The sequence below is a fragment of the Erpetoichthys calabaricus genome, chromosome 4 (assembly GCF_900747795.2).
Source record: "Erpetoichthys calabaricus chromosome 4, fErpCal1.3, whole genome shotgun sequence".
Taxonomy (NCBI): Eukaryota; Metazoa; Chordata; class Cladistia; order Polypteriformes; family Polypteridae; genus Erpetoichthys; species Erpetoichthys calabaricus.
In genome coordinates, this window is record NC_041397.2 from 274,313,924 (window position 1) to 274,326,278 (window position 12,355).

The 12,355-nt window shown below is 41.2% G+C and overlaps 1 protein-coding gene across 4 annotated transcripts in view; it reads right to left on the reverse strand.

Moving 5' to 3' along the window:
* LOC114650899 (rho GTPase-activating protein 6) overlaps positions 1 to 12,355 on the reverse strand; it is a 611,037-nt gene that overhangs the window by 50,572 nt on the left and 548,110 nt on the right. The window lies entirely within an intron of this gene.

The following is a 12,355-nucleotide window of genomic DNA, read 5'->3' on the forward strand; positions in this document are numbered from 1 at the left end:
CCATGAAAGGCCTACCAAAATGCAGGTTACAATAGTGGCATAATTTTCCCATTACATATGATAAGAAGGTGCACTGGAGGAAAGAAATTACAGATGCGGTGAAGTTCCATATTACCAAAGATATGGTGTCCATATATACTGTGGAAAAGAATGGTTTCATCCAGATGCTAAATAAAAACAACTACAGATATGAGTTACCAAGGCAAAAGTATTTTGATGAAGTAGCCCTGTCCCATCTGCACAATGTTACAAGTGAAGAAACACAAATCAACTTTTGAATGTGCTGTTTTGCTCCACTACAACAGAGTTATGGCCCAGATGTACCATGCAGCCCTGCATGACTTTGATAGCACATTTTGTGACCAATGATTGGACTCTACAAAGTGTCTGCCTCCAAACGTCTTCCATAGTGACCTCACCGGTGAAGTCATCTCCCAGTGGCTGAAAGATGCACTGGCCTTTTGAAACCTCAGGGAAGACCGACAAATCTGTAGGACAATGGATAGGAGCACCAACATGATCAGAGCTCTTGAAGTTAATGAGTTGACTCACCTCTAGTGGACACAAACTGTGCAATGCCATAGGTGTCAAAATGCATTGAATAATTAAAATTGATTGATTTACTATTTAATAACTAATGAATTACAAAATGAATTTATTTTAACTGAAAGTTTCTTTTATAAAGTTTATTTGATTTTATGAAGCAGTACTGTGACACATACCAGGAAAAGCAGCCCAGATCCTGGAGTCAGATAAAAAAAGCAGACACCTATGTAGACATATTGGAGTCAGTCAATAGAGCTGTGAAACCATTCCTAGATCTCATTGATGCACTGTATGAAGAGGCGTATTTCAGTCTCTTACCTTCTTCTATGCAAGAAGTGGATACTGTGTTAAAGGAACAAATTCAAGAAAAAAAAAATACACACTGGAATACTTTGATAGAAAATACAGAGACCCTGCTACAACTAAACTCTTGGATATGGCCTCACTGGTGGACTCCAGGATCCAGACAAATAGGAAAAACACTTTTTTGGAGCTAATATATTTCTTTGCTGACAAAATCACACTACTGCCTGGCCCAGCTGTGCAGATGCATGAAAAAGAAGTTCAGTGTGAGCTGAAGAAGAAAAAGACTTTAGCATGCTTCTTTAAGAAAAAAATTAAAACTTAGCTGGAAATCTACTTGTTGTCCCCTGACATAGCCCCAGACACCGATCTACTTTAGTGGTGGAAGTGCCATGAAGCAAACGTCCCATAGCTCAGCAATCTGGCCAAGAAAAATCTCTACATCCTTGTGCTAGGGGCCCCATCAGAGAGGGTCTTTAGTGTGGGGGACAGCATTGTAAAGTACCACAGGGCATGTCTCAAGGCACAGGAACCAAACAGGCTTGTACACCTTTACAAAAAACCCGTAAAAAAAACTTTAAAGGAAATTAAAAGCACATCAAAATCAATTTTGTTATTTGCCAATTACAATTTGTTTTGTTTAGAAAGGTCTTTCTTCAGGGATACAAAACATTTTTTCACAAGAGACTTTTCTGTATTTGTTCTGATTTGTAAACTTGGACTTAGACCTTTTTAATTGCCATGGGAAAATCCATATTTTGCACTTTACCCATGCTTACAACAAGCAGTAAGCAGCAACTGAGCAGCAATTGAGAACAATTCCACTTCTGAAGCCACTTCCTCTATATGCAATTTTGTACAAAAAAACATCATGGGACTTTCTTATAATATGGTTTGTACTTATTGTTAAAGTAAAATAATGTCTCTATATAGCATTTTTGAAAAAGAAAAAAAAATTGTAAATTGGGTGAAGGAGTGAAAAGAGCTAATATTTTATTTTTAGGCCATATCGTCTAGACCTATTTTGTATTGTAGTTTCAGATTATTGGCAATCTGATGTATTGAATAAACTTCACTTTGCAAAGCAACAATACACTGGTGGGTTTCTTGAGAAATCTGTTTTCGTTCTGGCCATTTTTTAACCCAAAATTGAACTTTACGAATGTTGTCATTCCCTTCAACCCAAGGAAAGACAATTTACATACTGCTTTACAGAATAAAATGTTTCAGATGTGCTAACACAATTATAAATTGTGACGAGCTAAAAGAATTTAACATTATAAAACTGGACTAATGGCTGCTGAAAATTGTGCCTTATAATCATATATGAATAATGAATTATAAATAAGTTATTTCAAACAGTAATAGACATTTGCAACATTAGTAATATCATGGCTATATTTTCAAATCAATTACAGTATACATTTCTTTAAAAACATTAACATTTTATGTGCAACAAGCTGAATGAAACATCGCCAATTTTGATTGTTGAGAAATTCTAAAATTAAATTGCACAGTTATGAAAGCTATGTTAAGAGTTATAAATAATGTATTATGGTTACAATGTTAATGATGAGAATGAGTAAATGGATATGCAAAGAACAGAAAAATAAAAAGAGTGAAAATCTGAGAATGACAGAATTAACCTGTTCACAGTGATGCAGGTAGGACAGGGAAGGCATGGATAGAATTTGTTTACAGTGCCATGAGAAGAATGGATTGCACCCTTAAAGAATGTCCAAAACCGCTGGGAGTTTCAGTAGCATTCAGTTCACCTTGGTAAATACATACAATTTGTGCTGGAGTGTGAGACCATTGCATGAGCATGAGATGAAAATACATTTTAATAAAATAATGAAAAAACATAAGGGTAGAAATGTGGCTTCAACCTTCAGTTTTACTCAAAAGAAATGAAAAGAAAAAAAAAGAAAAGCTATATAGAAAAGGCAGTTGGGTGAAGTAAAATTTCTTCCCTGTAAATTCTAAGCAGAAACATGGCCAAACCATAATTTCCAAAGTTATTTATAAAGCAGGTAAACATATACATTCAACAATGGGCATTTTAACAGTTTATTCACTGTATGTTTAATATGCTTAGAAAAGTCTAAGAGTATAATTAGGTCTGACAATGGATAGATGATTTTTGATTAATTACTTGTACTAGGCAAATAAAGCTCTCACAGATGGGGTATGAATGAGCAGATGAGCAGAGTGTGTTTTGACATCTCTCCACAACTGAGTCTTTAATATATATACATTAGAAATTTTCACTAATAACCAAGGTTGTTTATCTGCATATCAACTGACCATTTCAGGGCTGTCTTAACGTATGGACACAATGGGCACTAGCCGGGGGGCCCCAGACGTATAGGGGCCCAAGATGTTTCTGATACCTATACTGTATATGTTTTGGTTTTGCTGTCAAAACATGGGCCTCAGCACACTACTTTGCCTGGGGCCTATGATGCTGTTATGATGGCCCTTCATTTAGTGACAAATAAACTATAAAGGAAGGGATGAACACAGAGAAAATGTAAAAAGTACAAAATAAACAACAAAACAACCCTACTACCTAGAATTACTTCATAGGTGTCTATAATAGGGAATGGCTGGCTCACTTTTCCACCTCAATGTTCTGCACAAAAATACTCTCTTCTCCTTGTCCTGTTTTTCTTTCTCACATAATCCTGGGCACTCTTCTCACCAGCTAAGCCTCTGCTTCTTATCTTATGTTGTTATCTTGCACAGGTTTTGACCAAGTTTTTTCAAAAGGTCTACAGAGTTCAACCAATTTGTATCACTGGACCCTGTACAACCAGCTAATTAGTAAAGGTCTATTATAATGCTTTATGGTCCAGCTATTATCATTTCCTTATTATTATCTTATTTAAAACATGGAAGAAAAAATTACATCTGTAAGTAGGAAGTATGAGTTCATAAAACAAGTTTTTAAATTACTACGTTGGTTTCCAGTTTAGTTTACTGCTGATTTTAAAATCCTTATTTTGTCATATAAAGTCATCCATGTTTTATAATTTCCTTACTTCAACTAAGGAACTTATTAATATACTGTATATACTGCAGACAGGACCAGCACCACAATTAAGGCCAATTAGGCATTCACCTATGGAACAGATCATAAAGTGGGGAAAACCCAGCCGCACAGGTTAGCTACCAAACAGTTGGTTGGCGCAGTAATAAGCTTGGCCTAGGGTGCAAAATAACCTAGCACTGGCACTAACTGCAGAGTGTGCATTGTGATCTCAGGATGTAGGACTTCCTGAAATTCCAAGCCTAAATAAACCTACTGTAGGAAGCCAAACCTTTACCTATAGAAATCCAAACGTTGGAAACACTATCTATGAATATTACAGAGGTCCAATAAGCTTTAACATTTCAACCAAGGCAAAAAACTAATTATTTTAATAAAACACACTCTTAGTTGAAATGCTTTTGAAGCTGTTAGAAAATAGGAGGTTTGAGAAATAACTGAACACCACTCAGTCCATCAAGCATGTTTGATCAGCCAGCTGCAAAGCTGTCAATTTTCAAAAGTTGTGAAGGCCTGCTTTACAAGCTACATAAACATAACCGTAGTTTACTCCAGATTCCTTCACCCTTTTGAATGAAGTGCTTCCAAGGTTATGTATTGGGTTTATTTCTGGTTAATTTCTGCTGAGGTCCTCAAACACTTGATTTACTTTTTAATTGGAAGAATGCTGTGTCCTTTGGCAGCACTTGAACCCGGAACTATCAATAACTTGTCTGTGGATGAGCTGGGCAAATGAGGACACACACAGTCAAGAGGTGGTGCAATGTGCTCCAGTGCATTTATTCAGTCCAACAATAATTAAAACAAAGTATAAATGTGTAGTGTACATAATAAATAAAGTCAACAAATAATTCATTAAAAAAGGTGCTTTCCTGTGAGTTAAAAGGCAATCAATAAATAATCCATATTATAAAAACCAGAATAAAACCTTACAGTTATCGGGTCCTTTCTTTCTATCTCCCTCTCAAGCCCAGCATGTCCAGTTCATAAATCTAGCTCACCCTGCTGGTCGCTCAGTCAGCTTCTGTCCTGGCTGCCCCCTTAGCATCTGCCAGACTGCTTTGAGCTGACTGTCTTTTTGTCTTCCACCATGTCTGCCTCAGTCTATGGTATCTCTGGGAAGGACACCTCTTTTGTACCCCACTCCTCCACAATTATCAGTGGGGGATGATCTACTCCTGAAGTGCTTATCACTTACTCCTTCACGTGGCTCCCAACAACTCTGCCTCCTCTACATTAAGTGGTCCCCAACCTTTTTGACAGCAAGGACCACTTTATTAGATGCAAATTTTTCCACGGACCAGTCGGGAGGAGGGGGGGAGGGGGGGGGGGGGGGAGGAGTGGGGGGGGCAGTTTTATACACAATTTACATAACATTTCTATTATTATTAAGTTATTAAGCAGTTCGCATACGTTTGCAACCTGAGATTTTTCTTCTTTTTTTGCATATAATAAAGACATATGCTTTGCATTCGCCATTCCAACAGATTGCACATCACAAACATTAACACTGTTATCGTTTTTTTCGTGTCTGCCGTTTCTATAGGAGGGTGACAATGAGTTAAATTCCAATGGATGTTTTTCAAATGTTGACAAGCAATAAGCAAAAGGTATCATTGAAAACCACAGAAAACAAAAACAGCAAAAAAAAAAAAACAGTACGAGGAAAGTTCGATGAAAGAATTTTTTTTACAATGTTTCTGTTTGGGGATCGTTGTGCAAACGTGCACATCTGAGCTGCGACCACAGATCTAACTGCTCTGTGGATGATTCATTCAGGCATTTCAAGGTCACTTCGTTGTAATGAAAGCATCTGCTGAATGTACTTCATAGTAACGCGATTTCTATAGACTCGTGTCATATGGGGAAACTGTCGGGACCGTAACAATACTTTGTTGTAATACTCTCTCACCTCGGTCTCTCTCCTCTCTCTGCGCCGCTGCAAAGCCCCGCCCGCCAAGCGTTCTGAAAAGTCTGAGTGAGTCTCCGTTGCCGGCAGTTCTCTCACGGCCTGGCTGTCAGACGGCTGCGGCCCGGTGGTTGGGGACCCCTGCTCTACATCACACTGGCTCAAACACCCCAATGCTGCCTTCTCTCAATCACATCTCCACATTTTTCTGATCTGTTTCACCCTGATTCCTGCTCAGGCATCTTTATACCCTTTTCAAGGGATGCAGCTGACAAGTGAAGAAGGGCAGCTGCCCAGCACAGAAATAGGAATTGAGCTGGCGAGCTGTGTGGGAAAATGAGACGTGAAGTGGACAAAGGAAAGTTAGGCAAAACTGAAAGAAGACATGGTTAGCAAGTGGTCTCCTAGGTACAGGTAATACCCCTTTATTCTGTTGGATTCTTCTTACTCCTCATGATTTTTTTTAAAATATATATACAGTACACATTCAAGCTGGATTGGATTGTCAAGCACTCTTATATACATAAACTTTAAAGATCATAGGATTGTGGGGGCAATTTGGTAGTAAAATACACATGATTCTGCTAAGAACTAAATTTTCCTTGTTGAAGTCAGACCGAGATTTGCTGCTAGACTCCGGTTTGCAAGTACAAAAAGGGAACTGCCAGTATGGTGTACCAGTCCCCTTCAATCCCTGTGTAGAATACAGGCCAGGATAGATGGCATGCCTTGGTCAGTTTAAATGCTTACACACCTCACTAAAGGGGCTCCCCATGGACAGAACACAGAGGAGGTCAACATTGTACATACTTAACAATATTAACATTTTTTTTTTCTGTACAATGCTTAAAACATTAAGTGCATTCCATGGGACACATAAACGCACAGCCTGCAAATATCAATTATGTATGTAGTAAGTTAAAAGAAACCATGATTCACTGTATACTACTCTCCAAATACATTGTAACAGTAATTTACAGTAATTTAATTTTTACTTTGACACATCTGTGCCTCATATGTGATGCCAATTTGATAATTAATACATTGGCTCTGTTTTCTTTTTGCCTTATTTTCAACTTACCTTTTAGGAAGACATTCAAATTCAGGCTGCACTTGCTCAAGTAGTATTTTGTTAAAAGTTCAGGTTTAAGGTCATTGTTTAAGTTTAAACTATGCAATTTTTTTTAATTCCTTTGTGTTGATTCTACATTAAATGTGTGATTCAGTCTGTATTTACTTCATGGTTTATGTATCAATTTCATAATTACACATTTTAATGTTAGATGCGAATAATTGATTAATTACATACAGTTAGGTCCATAAATATTTGGACAGAGACAACTTTTTTCTAATTTTGGTTCTGTACATTACCACAATGAATTTTAAATGAAACAACTCAGATGCAGTTTAAGTGCAGTAAGGGCTTACGCCTCCTCCAGACCATGAGGGGGTGACCGTCCTAATTGCTTTGGGGAACACAGGAACTAAGCTTGGAAGCTCAACCCTATAGGGGCCCGTGGTCACCGACAGGGGTCACCCCAATGCCTGAGGAGCCCTGGCCCTCAGCACTTCCGCCACACCCGGAAGTGCTGGGGGGAAGAAGACCAGGGCCGCCCGGCGTGCTTCCGGGTGCGCAGCCGGTACTTCCGCCACACTGGGGAGTGCCGGCGGAAGCTAATTGGGAGGCACCTGGAGCACGTCCCGGTGTGTATAAACGGGGCCGCCTCCCTCCATTCGATGGCTGGAGTCGGGAGGACGACAGACAAAGTCTTGGAGGACAGGAGTGGAGGTGGACCTGAAGAAGGCATCATTGAGAAGCCCTGGACTTTGGCGGAGTTTAGGGGTTGTGTGTGGCACTTTATTTGTAAATATTAGTTATAATAAACGTGTGGTGGTGCTTATTACGATGTCTGCCTGTCTGTGTCCGGGCCGCATTCCACAATACATATATGATATTTGCTTTTATAATTCATTATTCACATTTTCTTTGCAGTGCGAACATTGTACCACGTAAAGTCATGCATTATGCATAGTATTTATAAAACATTTAAACTCTTTTGACAAGAACAGACCATTCAGTGCACCAAGCCTATCAATCGTATTCACATACTATATTTTCTTCATTATGGCATTAAACTGAGTTTATCTACCACACTACTTGGTAACTAATTCAATGTGTGTGTATAATTAATGTTCCTGTGGCCTATATGTAACACTTGGCATTTGCCTACATTAAACTACATTTTCCATTTGTTAACCCAGTTTTGAAGATTTTCCAGGTTTGTATGAAATGTTTAATACTGAGGGATGACATGTCACTATTACCATCTGGAATAATACCAAAAAGAGAGGTGTCTCTGATAATTTATGCTGTTCTTTTTTAAGTGCTGACAAAGGTCTGTCAGGGCTGGGCCTTCTTCCAAAGCCTGATGTGTTTGTCATCAAAATACATTTTCTTCACTTGAGAGAGATTTCTTTTAACAGATAATGTGTAAATTACTTCTACAGCATCCCTGTCCTAGGATCTGTTGTTACTAGTGCCTGACACATTAGATCTTAAAGAGTACATTCTTTTTAGCGTAGTCAGTGCTATAATACTGCTTTTAAAGGTGTGACAGATTCTTTCATAGTAAGTTACAGAAAGGAGTTTTCTGGAGTTTATTTTGGAGTAATAATCGTGTTGTTGCCACAATGATTTTTCTTAAATGTCTAGTTCCCTCCTGCAGATGTTTCTGGTCAGTTGCTGGATGGGGGTGTTAATGGCAAATGCAGACACATTTTTTATTGGAGATAGTGGTTATGTCCTCTTTGTGTGGTTTTACTTATTTAATTGGAAAGTGTCTGTGAAAAAGAAAACAAAATGTCATATAAATTGTAAGACATAAAACATTTTAGGTTCTCTGCAATTTTCTCAGCAAGCAAATCTTCAGTAACTGAAGCTGACAAATATTCTATAAAACAAAGATAAGTATTTCAATACCTTCTTGGAAAGTAGTGACTTGTTGCGTGTTGGTTTAACATGCATGTAAGAATTTCACTGAACTCTGTATAGTACATGTTACAATTTTTCTGAGCACAACATACACAAAATGCCTCAATTGACCATTGACAATAATATAGCAAAGTGAAGAAAGCATTAATAAAATACAGATTAATTTTTAAAATAATTAAATGCATAAAAATGCATCTAAAAAGAAACAGTGAAAATCTCTGCTGTCTGTTTTGATTTTAACAAGTGCACTGGTAGAGGTTGAAAAACAGTCTAGACTAGGGGTTTTGCCAACTCCGGTCCTGGAGGTCCACCATGGCTACAGGTTTTCATTCTAACCCTTTTTTAAATGAGTGCCCTGTTTGTGCTGTTAATTAACTTCTTGTAAATTCATTGGAATTGACTTATCTTTTAAGATTTGTTCCCCCTGAATTTCTTCATCATTCCTCTGAATTGCTTCATTTCTTTCCTTAAATGGCACCCAAACAGAAATGAAACATGAAGCGAGGGAGCCAAGAGAAAACCAACTAAGTCAGGGTCTCAAACTCCAACCAATTAGACAGATAGATAGATACTTTATTAATCCCAAGGGGAAATTCACATACTCCAGCAGCAGCATATTGATAAAAAACAATATTAAATTAAAGAGTAATAAAAATGCAGCTATAACAGACAATAACTTTGTATAATGTTAACATTTAACCCCCCCCCCCCCCACCCCCACCCCCACCCCCCCCGAGTGGAACTGAAGAGTCGCATAGTGTGGGGGAGGAACGATCTCCTCAATCTGTTAGTGGAGCAGGACAGTGATAGCAGTCTGTCGCTGAAGCTGCTCCTCTGTCTGGAGATGATACTGTTCAGTGGATGCAGTGGACTCTCCATGATTGACAGGAGCCTGCTCAGCGCCTGTTGCTCTGCCACAGATGTCAAACTGTCCAGCTCCATGCCTACAATAGAGCCTGCCTTCCTCACCAGTTTGTCCAGGCGTGAGGCATCCCTCTCCATTATGCTGCCTCCCCAGCACACCACCGCATAGAAGAGGGCGCTCGACACAACCGTCTGATAGAACAACTGCAGCATCTTATTGCAGATGTTGAAAGACGCCAGCCTTCTAAGGAAGTATAGTCGGCTCTGTCCTCTCTTGCACAGAACATCAGTATTGGCAGTCCAGTCCAATTTATCATCCAGCTGCAGACCCAGGTATTTATAGGTCTGCGCCCTCTGCACACAGTCACCTCTGATGATCACGGGGTCCATGAGGGGCCTGGTCCTCCTAAAAGCCACCACCAGCTACTTGGTTTTGCTGGGGTGTTCAGTTGTAGGTGGTTTGAGTCCCACCATTTAACAAAGTCCTTGATTAGGTTCCTATACTCCTCCTCCTGCCCACTCCTGATGCAGCCCACGATAGCAGTGTTGTCAGTGAACTTTTGCACGTGGCAGGACTCTGAGTTGTATTGGAAGTCCGATGTATATAGGCTTAACAGGACCGGAGAAAGTACAGTCCCCTGCGGTGATCCTGTGTTGCTGACCACAATGTCAGACCTGCAGTTCCCGAGACGCACATACTGAGGTCTGTCTGTAAGATAGTCCACGATCCATGCCACCAGGTATGAATCTACTCCCATCTCTGTCAGCTTGTCCCTAAGGAGCAGAGGTTGGATGGTGTTGAAGGCGCTAGAGAAGTCCAGAAACATAATTCTTACAGCACCACTGCCTCTGTCCAAGTGGGAGAGGGATCGGTGTAGCATATAGATGTTGGCATCCTCTGCTCCCACCTTCTCCTGGTATGCGAACTGCAGAGGGTCGAGGGCGTGGCGTACCTGTGCCCTCAGGTGGTGAAGCAGCAGATGCTCCCTGGTCTTCATCACATGACGTCAGAGCGACAGGCTGGAAGCCATTCAGCTCACTAGGATGTGATACCTTTGGGACTGGGGTGATGCAAGATGTTTTCCAAAGCCTTGGGACTCTTCCCTGTTCCAGGCTCAGGTTGAAGATGCGCTGTAGAGGACTCCCCAGCTCCAAAGCACAGGCCTTCAGGAGTCGTGGCGATACTCCATCTGGACCCACTGCTTTGCTTGCACGAAGTCTCCTCAGCTCTCTGCTTACCTGGGCTACTGTAATTGTGGGTGGGGGAAAACTCTCTCCTATGCTGGTATCAGCAGAAGGATGAGTGGAGGATGCAGTACTCCAAGGTGAGAGTTGGTTAAAGAAGTTGTTCATCTGGTTTGCTCTATCCACGTCTCTCTCGATGGTGGCACCCCGCTTCGAGCTGCAGCCAGTGATGATCTTCATCCCATCCCACACTTCCTTCATGCTGTTATTTGGAAACTTCTGCTCCAGCTTTCTCATGTACTGGTCCTTTGCCGCCCTGAGCTGGACTCGGAGTTCTTTCTGCACGCACTTGAGCTCATGCTGATCACTGCCTTTTAAAGCCCTTTTCTTCAGGTTCAAAAGGCCCTTGATGTCACTTGTAATCCATGGCTTGTTGTTAGCATAGCAGCATACAGTTCTTACTGGAACTACAATGTCCATACAGAAGTTGATGTAGTCAGTAGTGCAGTCAACAACCTCCTCAATGTTCTCACTATGTGAGCCATGCAGGATATCCCAGTCTGTAGTTCCAAAGCAGTCTCTCAGAGCCTGCTCTGCCTCAGGGGACCACATCCTGAATGAGCATTTGGTTGTAGGTAGCTCCCTCATGGCGGCACGGTGGCGCAGTGGGTAGCGCTGCTGCCTCGCAGTTGGGTGATCTGGGGACCTGGGTTCGATTCCCGGGTTCTCCCTGCGTGGAGTTTGCATGTTCTCCCCGTGTCTGCGTGGGTTTCCTCCGGGCGCTCCGGTTTCCTCCCACATTCCAAAGACATGCAGGTTAGGTGGATTGGCGATTCTAAATTGGCCCTAGTGTGTGCTTGGTGTGTGGGTGTGTTTGTGTGTGTCCTGCGGTGGGTTGGCACCCTGCCCGGGATTGGTTCCCTGCCTTGTGCCCTGTGTTGGCTGGGATTGGCTCCAGCGGACCCCCGTGACCCTGTGTTCGGATTCAGCGGGTTGGAGAATGGATGGATGGATGGATAGCTCCCTCACTCTTGGTTTGTAGTGAGGCTGAAACAGAACCAGGTTATGATCTGCTTTCCCAAGCACAGGCAGCAGGGTGGCGCTGTATGCGTCTTTAACGTTTGCATACAGTAAGTCAATAGTCCTATTTCCCCGGGTGTTACAATCCACATACTGGGAGAAAGCAGGTAATGTTTTGTCCAGCGTCACATGGTTAAAATCTCCAGAGATTAGCACAAGCGCCTCAGGGTGCTGTGTTTGTAGTTTAGCAAGAGCAGAATGGATGATGTCACTTGCTATCTCCACATCCGCCCAATAACAACAATGACGTGTCCAAACTCTCTGGGCAAGTAATAGGGACGCAGACTTACAGCCAACAGTTCGATGTCCCTGCAGCAAGTGGAGATTTTGACGTTTACATGTCCAGAGTTGCACCACCTTGTATTCACATAGAGAGCGAGTCTCCTCCTTTCTGTGCTAAACCAGGGTAGCTCCACGTTAACAT